The sequence below is a fragment of the Sinohyriopsis cumingii genome, chromosome 2 (assembly GCF_028554795.1).
Source record: "Sinohyriopsis cumingii isolate HCF-2022 chromosome 2, ASM2855479v2, whole genome shotgun sequence".
Taxonomy (NCBI): Eukaryota; Metazoa; Mollusca; class Bivalvia; order Unionida; family Unionidae; genus Sinohyriopsis; species Sinohyriopsis cumingii.
Window position 1 is genome coordinate 22,703 of NC_142962.1, and position 18,372 is coordinate 41,074.

Sequence of the window (18,372 nt, forward strand, 5' to 3'; positions counted from 1 at the left end):
AGTCTTTTTTAAGCCCACGGATACTCACCAATTACTGCATAAATTATCTTTCCATCCAAAACACACTTTCAGTGGAATTCTGAAATCACAAATTATCCGATTTCACAGATTATGTACTAGACAGGAAGATTTTCAAAGAGCGACAAATATTCTATTTAGAGCACTTCGGGGAAGGGGTTATTCAAAGCGATTTCTGAGAACAATCAAAATGAACACAATAAGGGATTTTCACTCCTTCACACATACATTCGGAACAACCAAAGCCTGCCGCAGCAAACGTTGCAATACGTGCCCTTTTCTGAAAGAATCAAGACACTTTTCTAGCCATGCCACTCATCAGACGTATGCAATCAAACAAAATTTATCCTGCGATTCGAGAAACGTTATTTACCTAATCTCGTGCCAAAAATGCGGAAAACAATACGTTGGGCAGACCACTCTCACACTGAGAGACCGCTTCACCAGACATAGATTTGACATTAATCACAAAGAAAATAAAGCGGTGGCAAATCATTTTAACGGTACTGACCATTCCCTGAAAGATTGCGCCATCATTCCAATTGAAGCAGTTGGAAGAAAGGAATTCCTAACAAAACGAGAAAACTATTGGATGCAAAAATTAAAAACTCTAAAGCCTTGGGGTCTCAATCAGCACGAGGAAACTGAGGAACTCGTACCATTTGTGATAACCTTTAACTCCAAAGCAGCCCAGGTGGCTAAATGGATTAGAAAGGGGTACGCTTCTATTCAAGACAAGTATCCTCGAGTCTTTCGAAACAAACTTGTGACAGGATACCGGAGAAATAAAAACCTAAGTGATATACTAATTAGGAATAAAATAAGGAACGCAAGTAATTCTCCCAAGGCCAATGCTTGTAGGAATCTTAGTAATTCCTACCTTATATTCCGTTTTGCCTAACCCTAACCCTAACCCTAACCCTAACCCTAAACCCTAACCCTAACCCTAACCCTAACCCTAACCCCTAACCCTAACCCTAACCCTAATCTTAACCCTAAACCCTAACCCTAACCCTAACCCTAACCCTAACCCTAACCCTTATCATAGCTTTTTTATATACAGCGGTGATGCATGACATCTTTAAGGATGGGCGAGAAATACATTCCAAGGATTATCATTTGGGATGAGATATGCACGGTGCCGTTAGAAATATGAAAAACATTTCTCGATTGGTTATTAACAAGAAATACTTCTGTGATAATGTGTGGTGATCACGGTCAACCACCACCGTTTGTTGGATTATCTCCACATGGATGGCTAAAGAACTTTGTCGATTATTACGAAGAAATAAATGATGATCATAGAGCGCTTGATGCAGAATTAAGAGAATTAAAAAAAAATAATCAGACTAAAGCCGAATAAAATTCAATGTGAAGTAATGCGTGGGATAATTCCAGAAACTCAGATGAACGACTTTCTACAAACGTGGCGACCAAATGATTTGATAGTTGCAAGCATAAAAAATAGTCCGTGACACACTTCAACGGGAATTGTTTCAGTTACATAAAGAAAAATTTCCAACATTGCCAGTTCCGTTATGTTATCGACCAGCTGATACACGGCGGCAGAATATTGACGTTGATATAACAGGACAGACCGAGAAACAGAATTTAGTAATAAATATTGTCACAGTTGATGTTGATGTTTCTAACGCTTCTCAGCAGGTTTTTCAACAAGTACAGAAAACTGTAGGGAAAAGATAGCAAAACAACTAGGGAAAACAGTTGTAAACCTGAGCTCTAGGGAAATCACAGAAATAGAATTTTCACTCTTGAATAAAGGACTAAAATTCGTTCCGACTCCGAGATATGTGGATGTAGCGACAATCACTCAACCGGTGAAAGAATTTACTAGAAAATTGATGATAACTCATTTCTTTCATTTAAAGAACAAATCGGTGAGTGTCCCGTTTGTGGGAAAAGGCGAATGGTGCCCTCCACTTTCTACATTTCCTTCAACCATTAGAAACATTACTGATGAAGTTTTTAAACAAATTTCACGATGGAAATTTGATAAAGAAAAACCAAATCTAAGTCATGAAGAATTAGCGTCCATAAATTCTCTAAAACAATATACAAATATTGTGATAAGAAAAGCCGATAAAGGTTCGGCCACAGTCATTTTAGACACAGAGGATTATATACAGGAAATACAACAACAACTAAGTAATAAGAAACATTACAGACAAATACAAAACCCGATTTATCCCGAAACGGGTAAAAAGATTACACTGATTGTACACAGATTATTGAAAAATAGATGCATAAATAAGAAACAAGCAGCTTACTTAACCCCACCCGAGAATCCCAGACCGAGACACATGTACACTTTGCCAAAAATTCATAAAGAACCAGAAACTTGGTATATTCCGTTCAAAATTCCTCAGGGTAGACCGATCGTATCGGATGTGGGGAGCGAATCTTATCGAATATCTGAATACATAGATTCCTTTTTAGCACCTTTAGCCACGAAACATCCAGCATATCTCAGAGATACGAACGATTTTTTAGATAAAATTAGGCATATCAAAATTCCACAAAACAGCCTTCTCGTTACTTTAGATGTAGAAAGCATGTATACTAATATCGACAACATGGCAGGCTTAGGAGCAGTAAGGAATTGTTTCAGGAGTAACCCCGACCCGAAAAGACCAGACCTGGAAATTTTAGAACTGTTGAATCTGGGTTTGGTTAACAATGACTTTGAATTCAATGGAAAATGGTATTTACAAGTTTCAGGGACCGCCATGGGGAAGAAATTTGCCCCAAATTATGCAAATATTTTTATGGCCGAATGGGAGAAAGAAGTTTTCAAAAAGTGTAATTATCTCCCACTTGTTTACCTTAGATTTTTGGATGACATCTTTTTGATTTGGACACTTTCACGAAAAAAATTTGATCAGTTCTTCTCGATTTTAAACAATTTCCACCCATCGGTCAAATTAAAGGCAAATGTAATGGAGAATTCGGTAGATTTTTTAGATACGAGCATTTTTAAAGGGCCAGATTTCGAAAAGACTGGAAAACTTGACTCTAAAGTCTATTTTAAACCCACCGACACACACCAGTTGCTCCATAAATCCTCGTTCCATCCTAGACATACATTTATGGGGATTCTTAAATCGCAAATAATTAGATTCCACAGGCTGTGTACAAGAAATGAAGACTTTCAGAGGGCCAGTAACACACTATTCAGAACTCTGAGGGAGAGGGGCTACTCCAAACGATTCTTAAGACAAATCAAAAACACTACTTTAAATGAATTAAAGGGGGACATGCATACTATAGGGAAAGCTATGCCATGTAGAGGCCGAAGATGCGCTACATGTCCATTTTTAAAGAAACAAACAGTTTCACCAGTCATACGAATAATCAAACTTTTTTAATCAAACAAAACGTATCGTGTGACTCCAGGAATATCATTTATCTAATTTCATGCGATGCATGTGGTAAACAATATGTAGGACAAACCACTCTTACACTTAGAGATCGTTTCACGAGACACCGCTTTGACATAATTCATAAAGAAAATAAATCCATTTCCAATCATTTTAATAGCGATGGACACTCTTTGGATGACTGTTCAATCCTTCCCATTGAAATGGTGGCAAATAAGGAAAATCTCACAAAAAGAGAGGCTTATTGGATCAAAAAACTTGGAACCGTTAGCCCATTCGGTATTAATTTGCACGAAGAAATGGGAGACATTTTGCCGCTTGTCATCACATATAACACTAAAGCAACTCTTGCCGCCAAATTGATTAGAGAAGTGTACGGCAAAATTCAGATAAATTTCCCTCTGATTTATCATCAAAAGCTCGTTACAGCATATCGGAAGAACAAAAACCTATGCGACATTTTAATAAGAAACAAAATAAAGAGGTAACGCGATTAATTCTCCCTAGGCCAGTGCACGTGGGAGTTTATAAACTCCCATCCTACCTTTAAAACCTAACCCTAAACCCTAACCCTAACCCTAACCCTAACCCTAAACCCTAACCCTAACCCTAAACCCTAACCCTAACCCTAACCCTAACACTAAACCCTAACCTAACCCTAACCCTAAACCCTAACCTAACCCTAACCCTAACCCTCTAGTACCGTATATGAACGGCAACCGAAACATCATTTTTTGGTGATGTGGAGGTGGCCGTGGTAGTATGCGTGCTGGAACGTGCAGGCAGGCGATAGTTGTCTTATCTCGCATTCAGAGGTCCTAGGTTCGATACCAAGCAGAAACCCAATATGGAGCGAATTATTGATATGCTTGTTTAGCGGTAAGGATGGAATAGTCCTACTACTATTAGTGGTAATTAATGTCCTTACATTCGTCAACCATAGGGATCTTAATATACATCCTCGTAATAAAATATATATATTTATAAGTATATAGTCTTTAGAGTAATTCTCCTTAGGCCAGTGCTTGGAGTAATGCTACATTACTCCCTTATATAGATATAACCTAACCCTCTAACCCTAACCCTAACCCTAACCCTAAACCCTAACCCTAAACCCTAACCCTAACCCTAACCCTAAACCCTAACCCTAACCCTAAACCCTAACCCTAACCCTAACCCTAACAAAAAACAACAATCAGTACCCGCATAAGATACTTAAGAAAAGTTATGTCAGCGGGTAACGACTGAGTAGTAGTATAATTTCCCTCAGAATTAATTTACATAAAAAATAAAATATTTCAGAATAATAATAAAGATATTTCAGAATAATAATACAATATTTTTTTTTTGTAGTATTTTTGGAAAACTGATTGATTTCTATACTTTGAAGTACCAACCACCCCATCATAATTATTTCAGATTGTACAAAATTGATTAATTTGTGCAATTTATCCTATCAGTGATTATATTTATCTATTCTGAAATATTATTTTTTTTAAGTTGATCGAGTATAATACAGGAGTGTGTATAATTTAGAATCTGATCTCTGTTACAGATGATCTCGATAATATGTTCTCGGCGGAGCTCATCTAACTGTTCTTGTGTTAATAAGAAATCCTCGCTTCCGTATTCATCAATAACTAAATTAACGCTAAATTGCTCTGTGTCTTGTGAAAACACTGTTCTGATGGCGTTTTCAAGTGCTTCTTTGTCATGTATAAAAACCATCACGTGCTGATACATTATATAACATTTACTGGATTAATTAAGATTTCACATACAGATTTATCACAAGCTCTTCTCCACGCATGTCAGTTAAGCGATTAAGGTGGTCTGTGAGCTTTAAATTTATTCGTGTTAACATATTATTGTGACACCGCAGATACACAGGATTAATTGGTTCTTGCACGATTAAACTTCCACGGGGGACTTGTGGTGTAAATGTATATAGGATGTATCCTTGTTGAGCCTGATTTGATTTTCCGAGATCTATTTGATAGCTGCCATCGACTACGTCACAAACCAGATTGACCACGATCGTGCTGGTTATATTAACGATTCCCGGAGATACGTGCCTGCCGCCGCCATGTCGATCATTATTATGTCTGAGAACAGTTGGAGGTGGTGTTAGTTTTTTCCACGTATCGAATATTTTAGGAAAATATTCATCAATGGCATCATTGACAGATTTTCTCCGAGTGTCCGGGTCATAATCGGGAAATTTGAACGTCGGTATATCAGATTCCTTGATTTTATATTTATCAATTAAAAACTTTTTTGCAGCGGGAGATGATTTTAAAATTAGATCTATAATTTTGTTGTGATTGCGTTCTATAGCTTCTGCGATATAATTCAGAATTTCTATTCGTTTGATAATTTCCCCTCGTGTCTCGTGGGATGTTATATCGAAAAGATACTCAGTGAGGCGTTCACGTAGTTTCTTTAGTTGATCTTTATGATCAAGATTGGAACTGTCAATAGTTCTTTTAATTTCGTGTTCATGAATATGGCCAGGGGTTTTATCTTCTGGTAAAGCTGAAAATATGTCACCACCATAACCAATTAAATCATCCAAACTAGCATCCCAAGTTCGAAGTCCACGCCACCACCACCAAAGATCTGTCATTGTAACTTCGTGACGAGAGCTACTTGTTGATGTAAAATCAGATTTTTTTTGGTTCTGGTGGTCCTTCATACACCGGGGGAACATCCGGCCAACCTAGTACGGATCTTATCGTGGATTGATAGATATCAACGGCATAGCCAGGAGAATGCATCTCAACCGTCGAGGACAGCGTCGGTTCATGAGCGTTAATTGATATTTTTGCTTCTTTTCCTGTTATTGATTTTATTCTACGTTGAAATTCCTCATTGATTTGTTCGATCTCATAACTACCAGTGGGTATTCCAACATCTATCCAGTCAGGAGTACCATCTGGTTTGTTCTTGTTAGCAAATACAAGCAAATTATTTGCTGGTGTACCATTAAATGATTTTGATCTGATATTTGGCCAGCTGTAATATACCCGTAATTGAGCTAATGCTATTTCTTTTACTGGAATTGCAGTAGGAAAGTTAATACTAAATTCAGGATTAGTTGAACTTACCGAGATCATCGTTATCTTTGACGGAGTTGTATTAGTCACGATCTGCTGGAGTAATTCTGTCATTATTAGTATTTATGTCTTTAATACCGATGCCTTCGTCGTACATTTTAGTCATCATTGAAAACTCGACATCAGATATAATTCCGTCACTGAGACTCGCTGATAACAACGAGGATAACTTCGAGTATGCGACCGTCGCTGTATGCAATCTTATCATGTAATCGGATAATTTTTCACTCATGCAGGTGCATATTTTTTTTGTGATGACATTCACCTGCAATAGTTGTTGCTGCTGAAATACAAATAGTTACAGCTGCTGGTGCCATCATTGTCACCGCTGATAATATAACACCGGTTCCAGCAACAACAGAGGATACTGAATAAACAATCACATCAACGATAACTAATCGTCGTCGATATTTATTTACTTTTACTGTATATTGTTCGACTTGATCATCTAGCGCCGCCTGCCATTCACGCGCTTGATTGTACCTGTATTGTGCACCATCCATATATTTTTATACAGTAAATAATAATTTAGGTGTTTTAGCTACAAATTCCAAACACCACCAGTAAAATGTTCTGGTTAATGTCTTATCATCTGCTTCCAAAATAAATTCCTCTTCGGTTCCGCTGTTTAATAGAACAGATACAACCCCGGAAAACTTATCAGTTGAATGGCGCCATGGAAACGTTGTAAATATTTCAAATTTTGTATCACTGAACACAAACAGCCTGTAAATGCCAGTGACTGTTGTGGTATATTTGATAGTTTTATTTTGCTGCGACGATGTTGAAAGTCCCGCTGATACCGTCCATACGATGTTTGTGATATTAGCGGGGGTAACCCCGTCGGGAATTTTAATCAGACTGGTTTTGTTAACGATATCAGGAATCCCCGCTACGATGTCTTCAAGTGTTTTTTTAGTTGTGTCGATGTTCGTCTTGATATCAGAAAGTTTCATGTCAACGGAGTGCGGGGTGCCGAAGAATTCTTTTGCGGTTCTTTGATGGTTTCTGCCAAATCTTCCAAAAGCGCCCACGTGAACGTCATACTCGACCCGCAACGTGGATAATTTACTATCTACGTTGTCGACGTATTTTTTTGATTCTGCATCTTCGTCGGATGTTGGATCTCTTAAAACTACTATTTTATTTCCGCTCATGCTGAGTTCACCCGTCATTGTGTCACCGGTATTTTTCACGCGATTAGCAACGCTTCTTGCAATTTCATCTCTGACGGTTGTAAATGATACTCTTGAATCTCTGACTCTGCCACTGTCAGTAAACACGGGAATATTATCTGTAACTGCACCGAGTACTCGTCGAACTATATCATTCCATCTGATATTGCTCGATTTTAGTTTACCATATCAATCTTGAAAATTAACGACCTCATCTGGATCAACTCCAGCAAGATTCATGATATCAGCAAGTTCATCTTTAGTCGCATACTTCGACGGATCAACATCGCCGGATTTTCTCTTAACGCGTGAAGATCTTCTTCCGTAAATATCAACCATTATATTTTAAGATCCAAGATCTGTTTAAAACGCTTTACGCGCAACGAATCGGTTGCTTGTATAATCATGCACGACTTTATGTGGCGGTTTGGATGATTTTGATATAGGGTCGAGTACATTAATTACCTCACGGCCGCATATTGGCTGATCTGTCATTGTTTGTGTGGGTAGCGTTGAATACCAAACTTTACAACCAGAGGTTCTTGCGTGAAGTGGTGCAACATACTTGATAAATTCAGCAGGTGGAGCTAACCCGTACGAATCAAAATAAACGATTCCACGTGGATCAACCGCGTATGATACCCAATGAGTACCGGGTCCTGAATTCGAGTCTAGATTAATAATACCTGTTTCGAGTTTATTCGGTTGTTTTGGTAATTGATCTCGCATAAAAACACCTCTAAAGTTTTTTATTTTTAATTTTTAGCAGCATCAAGTAAATCAAAATTTGATGCTGGAACATCTAACGTGGAAGCCTTAGACCTTTCCTCCAGCGAGATCCCGGCAATCTTAGACCGCGTCCCTTTTTTTGTACCCCTTTCCTACTGCTTTCTTTAGAGCCATTCCAGCAGCTGTTCCAACAACACCTAACGCGGATGCTTTTGCTACGGCTGGAGCGGCAGCAGCTATTAACGCTGGAATAGCCGCGAGAAGTGGAAATATACCACCCGTTTTAACCATGTCTTTGATGGCGCTCGGAGAAAGACGTAATTGAACTCCAGTTTTTGATTCTAGGGCTTTATTGAAATGTTTAATCTGATTATTTGTCAACGATAATTTGTTTGGACCACCACCCATCTGATCTCGTTTTAGTGATATTTTAGTTCCGCATTTGCTGGTGGTTTTTGATTGAAGCTTTTTGACCTGACCGGGAGTCAGAGTAACATTAACATGACTATACGACATTTTTATATAAATAATATTTTTCTGAATAATTAAAGATTTTCCACTGGTGCATCAACGACTCTCATTCGACCACTTCCACCTTCAAGTAACATGGCTTTATCGCTGAGTATGACCGCGATTACTCTATAATTAGCACCACCTGTATTCAATGTTGCTTTAAGATGTACATCAACGACAGATTGTTTTGATAGGTCAAGATGTTCCAGTGAAAAATAATAAATCGGATACAAAGTTCTGAAATCATATTGTGATATTTGCAATCCAGTATCAACATTTTGATCACGTCCCATGAATGACATTAAACGATGATATGCACGTCCTATACGATTCTGTTCATAATTTAGTTTTATATTTTCTGTTGGTTCTTGTTGTCCGTTTATCCGTAAAGAAATATCTGTGATACCTATTTTATCAAATATCATATGAGAGTGAACTTGTGAGCCTAATCGATTAGTTTCCTGAAACGCAACAAAAATATGTCGCGGTGCAGAAACACTCTGTTGTGATGCTATATGCCATGTAAACTGACCGTTAACGTTAGTTTGCATACTATCTGTTTTTGTTGTCAACCATGACAACAAGGATTTACCACCAGTGTCCATGAAAGAAATTCATTTTTGTTCCACTGCGATCGTTGGATTCATTACCGGCATGCATAGTGAAAGTTTAGACAATATTACTTTACCAGCATCACCAGCAGGTCTCCACAGAGCATCGTTATCATCACCTTTTCGCACAAGAACAACCGTGTGTCTAGCTCCAAAAAAATAACTTTTCTAAAATTTCTTCAAAATCCAAAAATATGCGACAGTGGAATTGCACATGAAAATCTTCTATTGTCTCCTAGTAACATATTTTTACGTGCTGCAAATCCCAAGTTGAAATTTTCGCTAGAACCATGAACCACTGGCCACACATCAACATCAGCGTTATTGGCAAAATTTCTTGGTCGTCTTATATTATACGGATCGCTTTCAGGGTGATTGGAGTTATCTTTCACAAACATCATTGTAGGACCTGCTGATCTTGTATAATCATCAGAATATCTTGCTAATCCTATTATTGTTGTAGCAACGTCTACATCTTTCTGAATCGATTCAATATTTGTTCCATCGATCATATAAGTGGCGCTATCAAACAACGCCATAATCCCATTGTTGACAAAACCAACTTTTACTGCACCTCCGTAATTAGTATCATCCGTTTTTATAATTGTACCTTCTACCTCAAGAAAAGCCTCAGCGGGTAAAAAGTATCTACTTGTATCATGAACTTGTAGTTCAATTCTTCCACGTTGATCTGGTATTCGTGCCTCATAAGAATAAAACTGATAATCACGTACCGATTCATCTTTAAGGACAGGTGCCTCCATATCAAATTCTTCATCGGATTCACGTTTAAACATTTTATTATAATTATTTTCGTCTAACACGAAAACCGGGTTTGGAAACTCCACTTCCTGATATCATGCTTGAAATATTATTTCCTGATTCACTGAGTCTTTGATCTGCTATCAAATTTGATGTTATATTTCTTTCTGCCTCTTCAGATAATTCCGCTAGTTTTTTATTTGCAGCCTGATTTATTATTTTACTTACGTCTGCGGGCATAATTTCAGTACTTGCCAGTTTCACTGGTGGTTGTTGTTTTCGTCGCAATAATCGTGCTAGTCTTTCTTTGATTGCCGAAAACACCTTACCAGCAACATTGACAATTGCTCCAGGAGCATTTTCACGAACAATATCGATAGCTTTCATCGATATTTGTTTTGCAATAGGTGCTGCTTTTGGAGCTATCCTTGTGAATAATCCCCGCACAACATCACCAAGTCCATCTCCGTAAGTAGCTCTGTAGATTGGTAATCGTGAGTTTACCGCTCTGACCTGTACGGGTTTACGATGATTATTATGTATGATCATCTTTTTTAATTTGCCATTTATTTAACAACTAGTCATCAACAAGTTCATCAATAAGTTCTCGGTAAACTCCGATATCCATGATACCACCTTGAAATAATCGCCGACAAATATCAGCTGCTTCATTAATTATTTCTGGTGAATTATTTCCGGCACGTTTTCCTCCTATGAGAACTTCTAACCGTGACACATCATTAATGATATTATCAGGACATAAACCAGATCCTGTTTTAGGTTCATCTTGAGGTGTTTTAAATACTGGTGGTTGCATTATCGGAGAAAGTACTTCAGTGGTGACCGGGGGTATGTCAGGTGAGTCACTTCTTCGAAATCCATGTGGTGAATCTACCGGTGAATATGTCATTGTCGGCGCAGAAATTTTTTTACGTTGTAAAGGAGGAGGAAGTTGATACTGGGAGAGTTGTTCTTGTTGTTTCAGTCTCCCTCTATAAAGTCTTTTTACTTCTTCTTTAATAATTTTGTATTCTTGACCTTTAGCTTGTTTTTTGTTGTAATATACGCGATATATATATTTAATAAGATTATCATCATTTACTTTTTCATGACGGGGTTTTAAAATACTAGATTTATTAAATAGTATTTTTAATATTGCTTCGGGTAATTGTTCTTCTTTAGTATTTCTAATTTCTTCAACAACCCCTTTCCTAAATTTTGCAATCAATTCCACGTTTTTTTCTACTTGTTCGGGTTCAGGTGCATGTTCTTTTTGCACGTCGGCGACTTCAGCACGAAGTTTTCCAATACTTTCAAGTATTTCTTCGCCGACAGGTGGAGGTTGAGCTGCAGCTATTTCCCTGGTTATGCCAGGTGGAAGATCTCGTAAAATCTTCTTTGTTTGTTTAGTTCTTCTTGCTATTTTTTCGGTTTGTTCTGCTGTTTGTTTTGATACCGGAAGAAGATCTTCTTTGATGACAGCTGTAACTTGTTCAGTAGCTGCAGTGACGGGTTTAAACAGTTTTTTAGTTTCTTCTTCGTACTCAACTTGTGCTTCTTGCTGCGCTTGTAGATTTTTTCTAGATGAGTCTCTGACAGGAAGAAATTTTTTAATTGCTTCTAATCGTTCTCGTGTTATTCTTGCAGTATGAGATTCTGGATATACCATTATTTTTAATATAACAATTTTTTAATTAATAGCAGCAGAGAGGGTCCTGTCTACAATTCTGTTTGACACAAACAATAATCGTAGACGTGGTATTGACCTCTATGAAGGGTCACTATTTTTTTTTTTGTCTAAACACAAGGGTGACCATTCCCTTAAGTGGTCTGTTCACCCCCTCTGCTGCTGGGTTCGTGGAGAATAAAAAAGGAAACTATACTCGATTATTCCGAATCAGCTGATGTTGCGCTTAAAGATATTTATTGTAAAAAACATGAAACACTACAATTATCATCTGCATCATCGGTGTACTATCCAATAACTAGAAATAAAACGGTTTATCTAAACGGACCTGGAGGTTCTGGTAAAACTTCTCCAGCGATCGAACTATTTCAGAACTCAGATATGATCCTGCTGACACCTACACACAGACTCGCGCGAGAGATGAAACAACGAGGAGTACAATCGTGTACTTATCATAGCTTTTTTATATACAGCGGTGATGCATGACATCTTTAAGGATGGGCGAGAAATACATTCCAAGGATTATCATTTGGGATGAGATATGCACGGTGCCGTTAGAAATATGAAAAACATTTCTCGATTGGTTATTAACAAGAAATACTTCTGTGATAATGTGTGGTGATCACGGTCAACCACCACCGTTTGTTGGATTATCTCCACATGGATGGCTAAAGAACTTTGTCGATTATTACGAAGAAATAAATGATGATCATAGAGCGCTTGATGCAGAATTAAGAGAATTAAAAAAAAATAATCAGACTAAAGCCGAATAAAATTCAATGTGAAGTAATGCGTGGGATAATTCCAGAAACTCAGATGAACGACTTTCTACAAACGTGGCGACCAAATGATTTGATAGTTGCAAGCATAAAAAATAGTCCGTGACACACTTCAACGGGAATTGTTTCAGTTACATAAAGAAAAATTTCCAACATTGCCAGTTCCGTTATGTTATCGACCAGCTGATACACGGCGGCAGAATATTGACGTTGATATAACAGGACAGACCGAGAAACAGAATTTAGTAATAAATATTGTCACAGTTGATGTTGATGTTTCTAACGCTTCTCAGCAGGTTTTTCAACAAGTACAGAAAACTGTAGGGAAAAGATAGCAAAACAACTAGGGAAAACAGTTGTAAACCTGAGCTCTAGGGAAATCACAGAAATAGAATTTTCACTCTTGAATAAAGGACTAAAATTCGTTCCGACTCCGAGATATGTGGATGTAGCGACAATCACTCAACCGGTGAAAGAATTTACTAGAAAATTGATGATAACTCATTTCTTTCATTTAAAGAACAAATCGGTGAGTGTCCCGTTTGTGGGAAAAAGCGAATGGTGCCCTCCACTTTCTACATTTCCTTCAACCATTAGAAACATTACTGATGAAGTTTTTAAACAAATTTCACGATGGAAATTTGATAAAGAAAAACCAAATCTAAGTCATGAAGAATTAGCGTCCATAAATTCTCTAAAACAATATACAAATATTGTGATAAGAAAAGCCGATAAAGGTTCGGCCACAGTCATTTTAGACACAGAGGATTATATACAGGAAATACAACAACAACTAAGTAATACGAAACATTACAGACAAATACAAAACCCGATTTATCCCGAAACGGGTAAAAAGATTACACTGATTGTACACAGATTATTGAAAAATAGATGCATAAATAAGAAACAAGCAGCTTACTTAACCCCACCCGAGAATCCCAGACCGAGACACATGTACACTTTGCCAAAAATTCATAAAGAACCAGAAACTTGGTATATTCCGTTCAAAATTCCTCAGGGTAGACCGATCGTATCGGATGTGGGGAGCGAATCTTATCGAATATCTGAATACATAGATTCCTTTTTAGCACCTTTAGCCACGAAACATCCAGCATATCTCAGAGATACGAACGATTTTTTAGATAAAATTAGGCATATCAAAATTCCACAAAACAGCCTTCTCGTTACTTTAGATGTAGAAAGCATGTATACTAATATCGACAACATGGCAGGCTTAGGAGCAGTAAGGAATTGTTTCAGGAGTAACCCCGACCCGAAAAGACCAGACCTGGAAATTTTAGAACTGTTGAATCTGGGTTTGGTTAACAATGACTTTGAATTCAATGGAAAATGGTATTTACAAGTTTCAGGGACAGCCATGGGGAAGAAATTTGCCCCAAATTATGCAAATATTTTTATGGCCGAATGGGAGAAAGAAGTTTTCAAAAAGTGTAATTATCTCCCACTTGTTTACCTTAGATTTTTGGATGACATCTTTTTGATTTGGACACTTTCACGAAAAAAATTTGATCAGTTCTTCTCGATTTTAAACAATTTCCACCCATCGGTCAAATTAAAGGCAAATGTAATGGAGAATTCGGTAGATTTTTTAGATACGAGCATTTTTAAAGGGCCAGATTTCGAAAAGACTGGAAAACTTGACTCTAAAGTCTATTTTAAACCCACCGACACACACCAGTTGCTCCATAAATCCTCGTTCCATCCTAGACATACATTTATGGGGATTCTTAAATCGCAAATAATTAGATTCCACAGGCTGTGTACAAGAAATGAAGACTTTCAGAGGGCCAGTAACACACTATTCAGAACTCTGAGGGAGAGGGGCTACTCCAAACGATTCTTAAGACAAATCAAAAACACTACTTTAAATGAATTAAAGGGGGACATGCATACTATAGGGAAAGCTATGCCATGTAGAGGCCGAAGATGCGCTACATGTCCATTTTTAAAGAAACAAACAGTTTCACCAGTCATACGAATAATCAAACTTTTTTAATCAAACAAAACGTATCGTGTGACTCCAGGAATATCATTTATCTAATTTCATGCGATGCATGTGGTAAACAATATGTAGGACAAACCACTCTTACACTTAGAGATCGTTTCACGAGACACCGCTTTGACATAATTCATAAAGAAAATAAATCCATTTCCAATCATTTTAATAGCGATGGACACTCTTTGGATGACTGTTCAATCCTTCCCATTGAAATGGTGGCAAATAAGGAAAATCTCACAAAAAGAGAGGCTTATTGGATCAAAAAACTTGGAACCGTTAGCCCATTCGGTATTAATTTGCACGAAGAAATGGGAGACATTTTGCCGTTTGTCATCACATATAACACTAAAGCAACTCTTGCCGCCAAATTGATTAGAGAAGCGTACGGCAAAATTCAGATAAATTTCCCTCTGATTTATCATCAAAAGCTCGTTACAGCATATCGGAAGAACAAAAACCTATGCGACATTTTAATAAGAAACAAAATAAAGAGGTAACGCGATTAATTCTCCCTAGGCCAGTGCACGTGGGAGTTTATAAACTCCCATCCTACCTTTAAAACCTAACCCTAAACCCTAACCCTAACCCTAACCCTAACCCTAAACCCTAACCCTAACCCTAACCCTAAACCCTAACCCTAACCCTAACCCTAACACTAAACCCTAACCTAACCCTAACCCTAAACCCTAACCTAACCCTAACCCTAACCCTCTAGTACCGTATATGAACGGCAACCGAAACATCATTTTTTGGTGATGTGGAGGTGGCCGTGGTAGTATGCGTGCTGGAACGTGCAGGCAGGCGATAGTTGTCTTATCTCGCATTCAGAGGTCCTAGGTTCGATACCAAGCAGAAACCCAATATGGAGCGAATTATTGATATGCTTGTTTAGCGGTAAGGTTGGAATAGTCCTACTACTATTAGTGGTAATTAATGTCCTTACATTCGTCAACCATAGGGATCTTAATATACATCCTCGTAATAAAATATATATATTTATAAGTATATAGTCTTTAGAGTAATTCTCCTTAGGCCAGTGCTTGGAGTAATGCTACATTACTCCCTTATATAGATATAACCTAACCCTCTAACCCTAACCCTAACCCTAACCCTAAACCCTAACCCTAAACCCTAACCCTAACCCTAACCCTAAACCCTAACCCTAACCCTAAACCCTAACCCTAACCCTAACCCTAACCCTAACAAAAAAAAACAATCAGTACCCGCATAAGATACTTAAGAAAAGTTATGTCAGCGGGTAACGACTGAGTAGTAGTATAATTTCCCTCAGAATTAATTTACATAAAAAATAAAATATTTCAGAATAATAATAAAGATATTTCAGAATAATAATACAATATTTTTTTTTTGTAGTATTTTTGGAAAACTGATTGATTTCTATACTTTGAAGTACCAACCACCCCATCATAATTATTTCAGATTGTACAAAATTGATTAATTTGTGCAATTTATCCTATCAGTGATTATATTTATCTATTCTGAAATATTATTTTTTTTAAGTTGATCGAGTATAATACAGGAGTGTGTATAATTTAGAATCTGATCTCTGTTACAGATGATCTCGATAATATGTTCTCGGCGGAGCTCATCTAACTGTTCTTGTGTTAATAAGAAATCCTCGCTTCCGTATTCATCAATAACTAAATTAACGCTAAATTGCTCTGTGTCTTGTGAAAACACTGTTCTGATGGCGTTTTCAAGTGCTTCTTTGTCATGTATAAAAACCATCACGTGCTGATACATTATATAACATTTACTGGATTAATTAAGATTTCACATACAGATTTATCACAAGCTCTTCTCCACGCATGTCAGTTAAGCGATTAAGGTGGTCTGTAAGCTTTAAATTTATTCGTGTTAACATATTATTGTGACACCGCAGATACACAGGATTAATTGGTTCTTGCACGATTAAACTTCCACGGGGGACTTGTGGTGTAAATGTATATAGGATGTATCCTTGTTGAGCCTGATTTGATTTTCCGAGATCTATTTGATAGCTGCCATCGACTACGTCACAAACCAGATTGACCACGATCGTGCTGGTTATATTAACGATTCCCGGAGATACGTGCCTGCCGCCGCCATGTCGATCATTATTATGTCTGAGAACAGTTGGAGGTGGTGTTAGTTTTTTCCACGTATCGAATATTTTAGGAAAATATTCATCAATGGCATCATTGACAGATTTTCTCCGAGTGTCCGGGTCATAATCGGGAAATTTGAACGTCGGTATATCAGATTCCTTGATTTTATATTTATCAATTAAAAACTTTTTTGCAGCGGGAGATGATTTTAAAATTAGATCTATAATTTTGTTGTGATTGCGTTCTATAGCTTCTGCGATATAATTCAGAATTTCTATTCGTTTGATAATTTCCCCTCGTGTCTCGTGGGATGTTATATCGAAAAGATACTCAGTGAGGCGTTCACGTAGTTTCTTTAGTTGATCTTTATGATCAAGATTGGAACTGTCAATAGTTCTTTTAATTTCGTGTTCATGAATATGGCCAGGGGTTTTATCTTCTGGTAAAGCTGAAAATATGTCACCACCATAACCAATTAAATCATCCAAACTAGCATCCCAAGTTCGAAGTCCACGCCACCACCACCAAAGATCTGTCATTGTAACTTCGTGACGAGAGCTACTTGTTGATGTAAAATCAGATTTTTTTTGGTTCTGGTGGTCCTTCATACACCGGGGGAACATCCGGCCAACCTAGTACGGATCTTATCGTGGATTGATAGATATCAACGGCATAGCCAGGAGAATGCATCTCAACCGTCGAGGACAGCGTCGGTTCATGAGCGTTAATTGATATTTTTGCTTCTTTTCCTGTTATTGATTTTATTCTACGTTGAAATTCCTCATTGATTTGTTCGATCTCATAACTACCAGTGGGTATTCCAACATCTATCCAGTCAGGAGTACCATCTGGTTTGTTCTTGTTAGCAAATACAAGCAAATTATTTGCTGGTGTACCATTAAATGATTTTGATCTGATATTTGGCCAGCTGTAATATACCCGTAATTGAGCTAATGCTATTTCTTTTACTGGAATTGCAGTAGGAAAGTTAATACTAAATTCAGGATTAGTTGAACTTACCGAGATCATCGTTATCTTTGACGGAGTTGTATTAGTCACGATCTGCTGGAGTAATTCTGTCATTATTAGTATTTATGTCTTTAATACCGATGCCTTCGTCGTACATTTTAGTCATCATTGAAAACTCGACATCAGATATAATTCCGTCACTGAGACTCGCTGATAACAACGAGGATAACTTCGAGTATGCGACCGTCGCTGTATGCAATCTTATCATGTAATCGGATAATTTTTCACTCATGCAGGTGCATATTTTTTTTGTGATGACATTCACCTGCAATAGTTGTTGCTGCTGAAATACAAATAGTTACAGCTGCTGGTGCCATCATTGTCACCGCTGATAATATAACACCGGTTCCAGCAACAACAGAGGATACTGAATAAACAATCACATCAACGATAACTAATCGTCGTCGATATTTATTTACTTTTACTG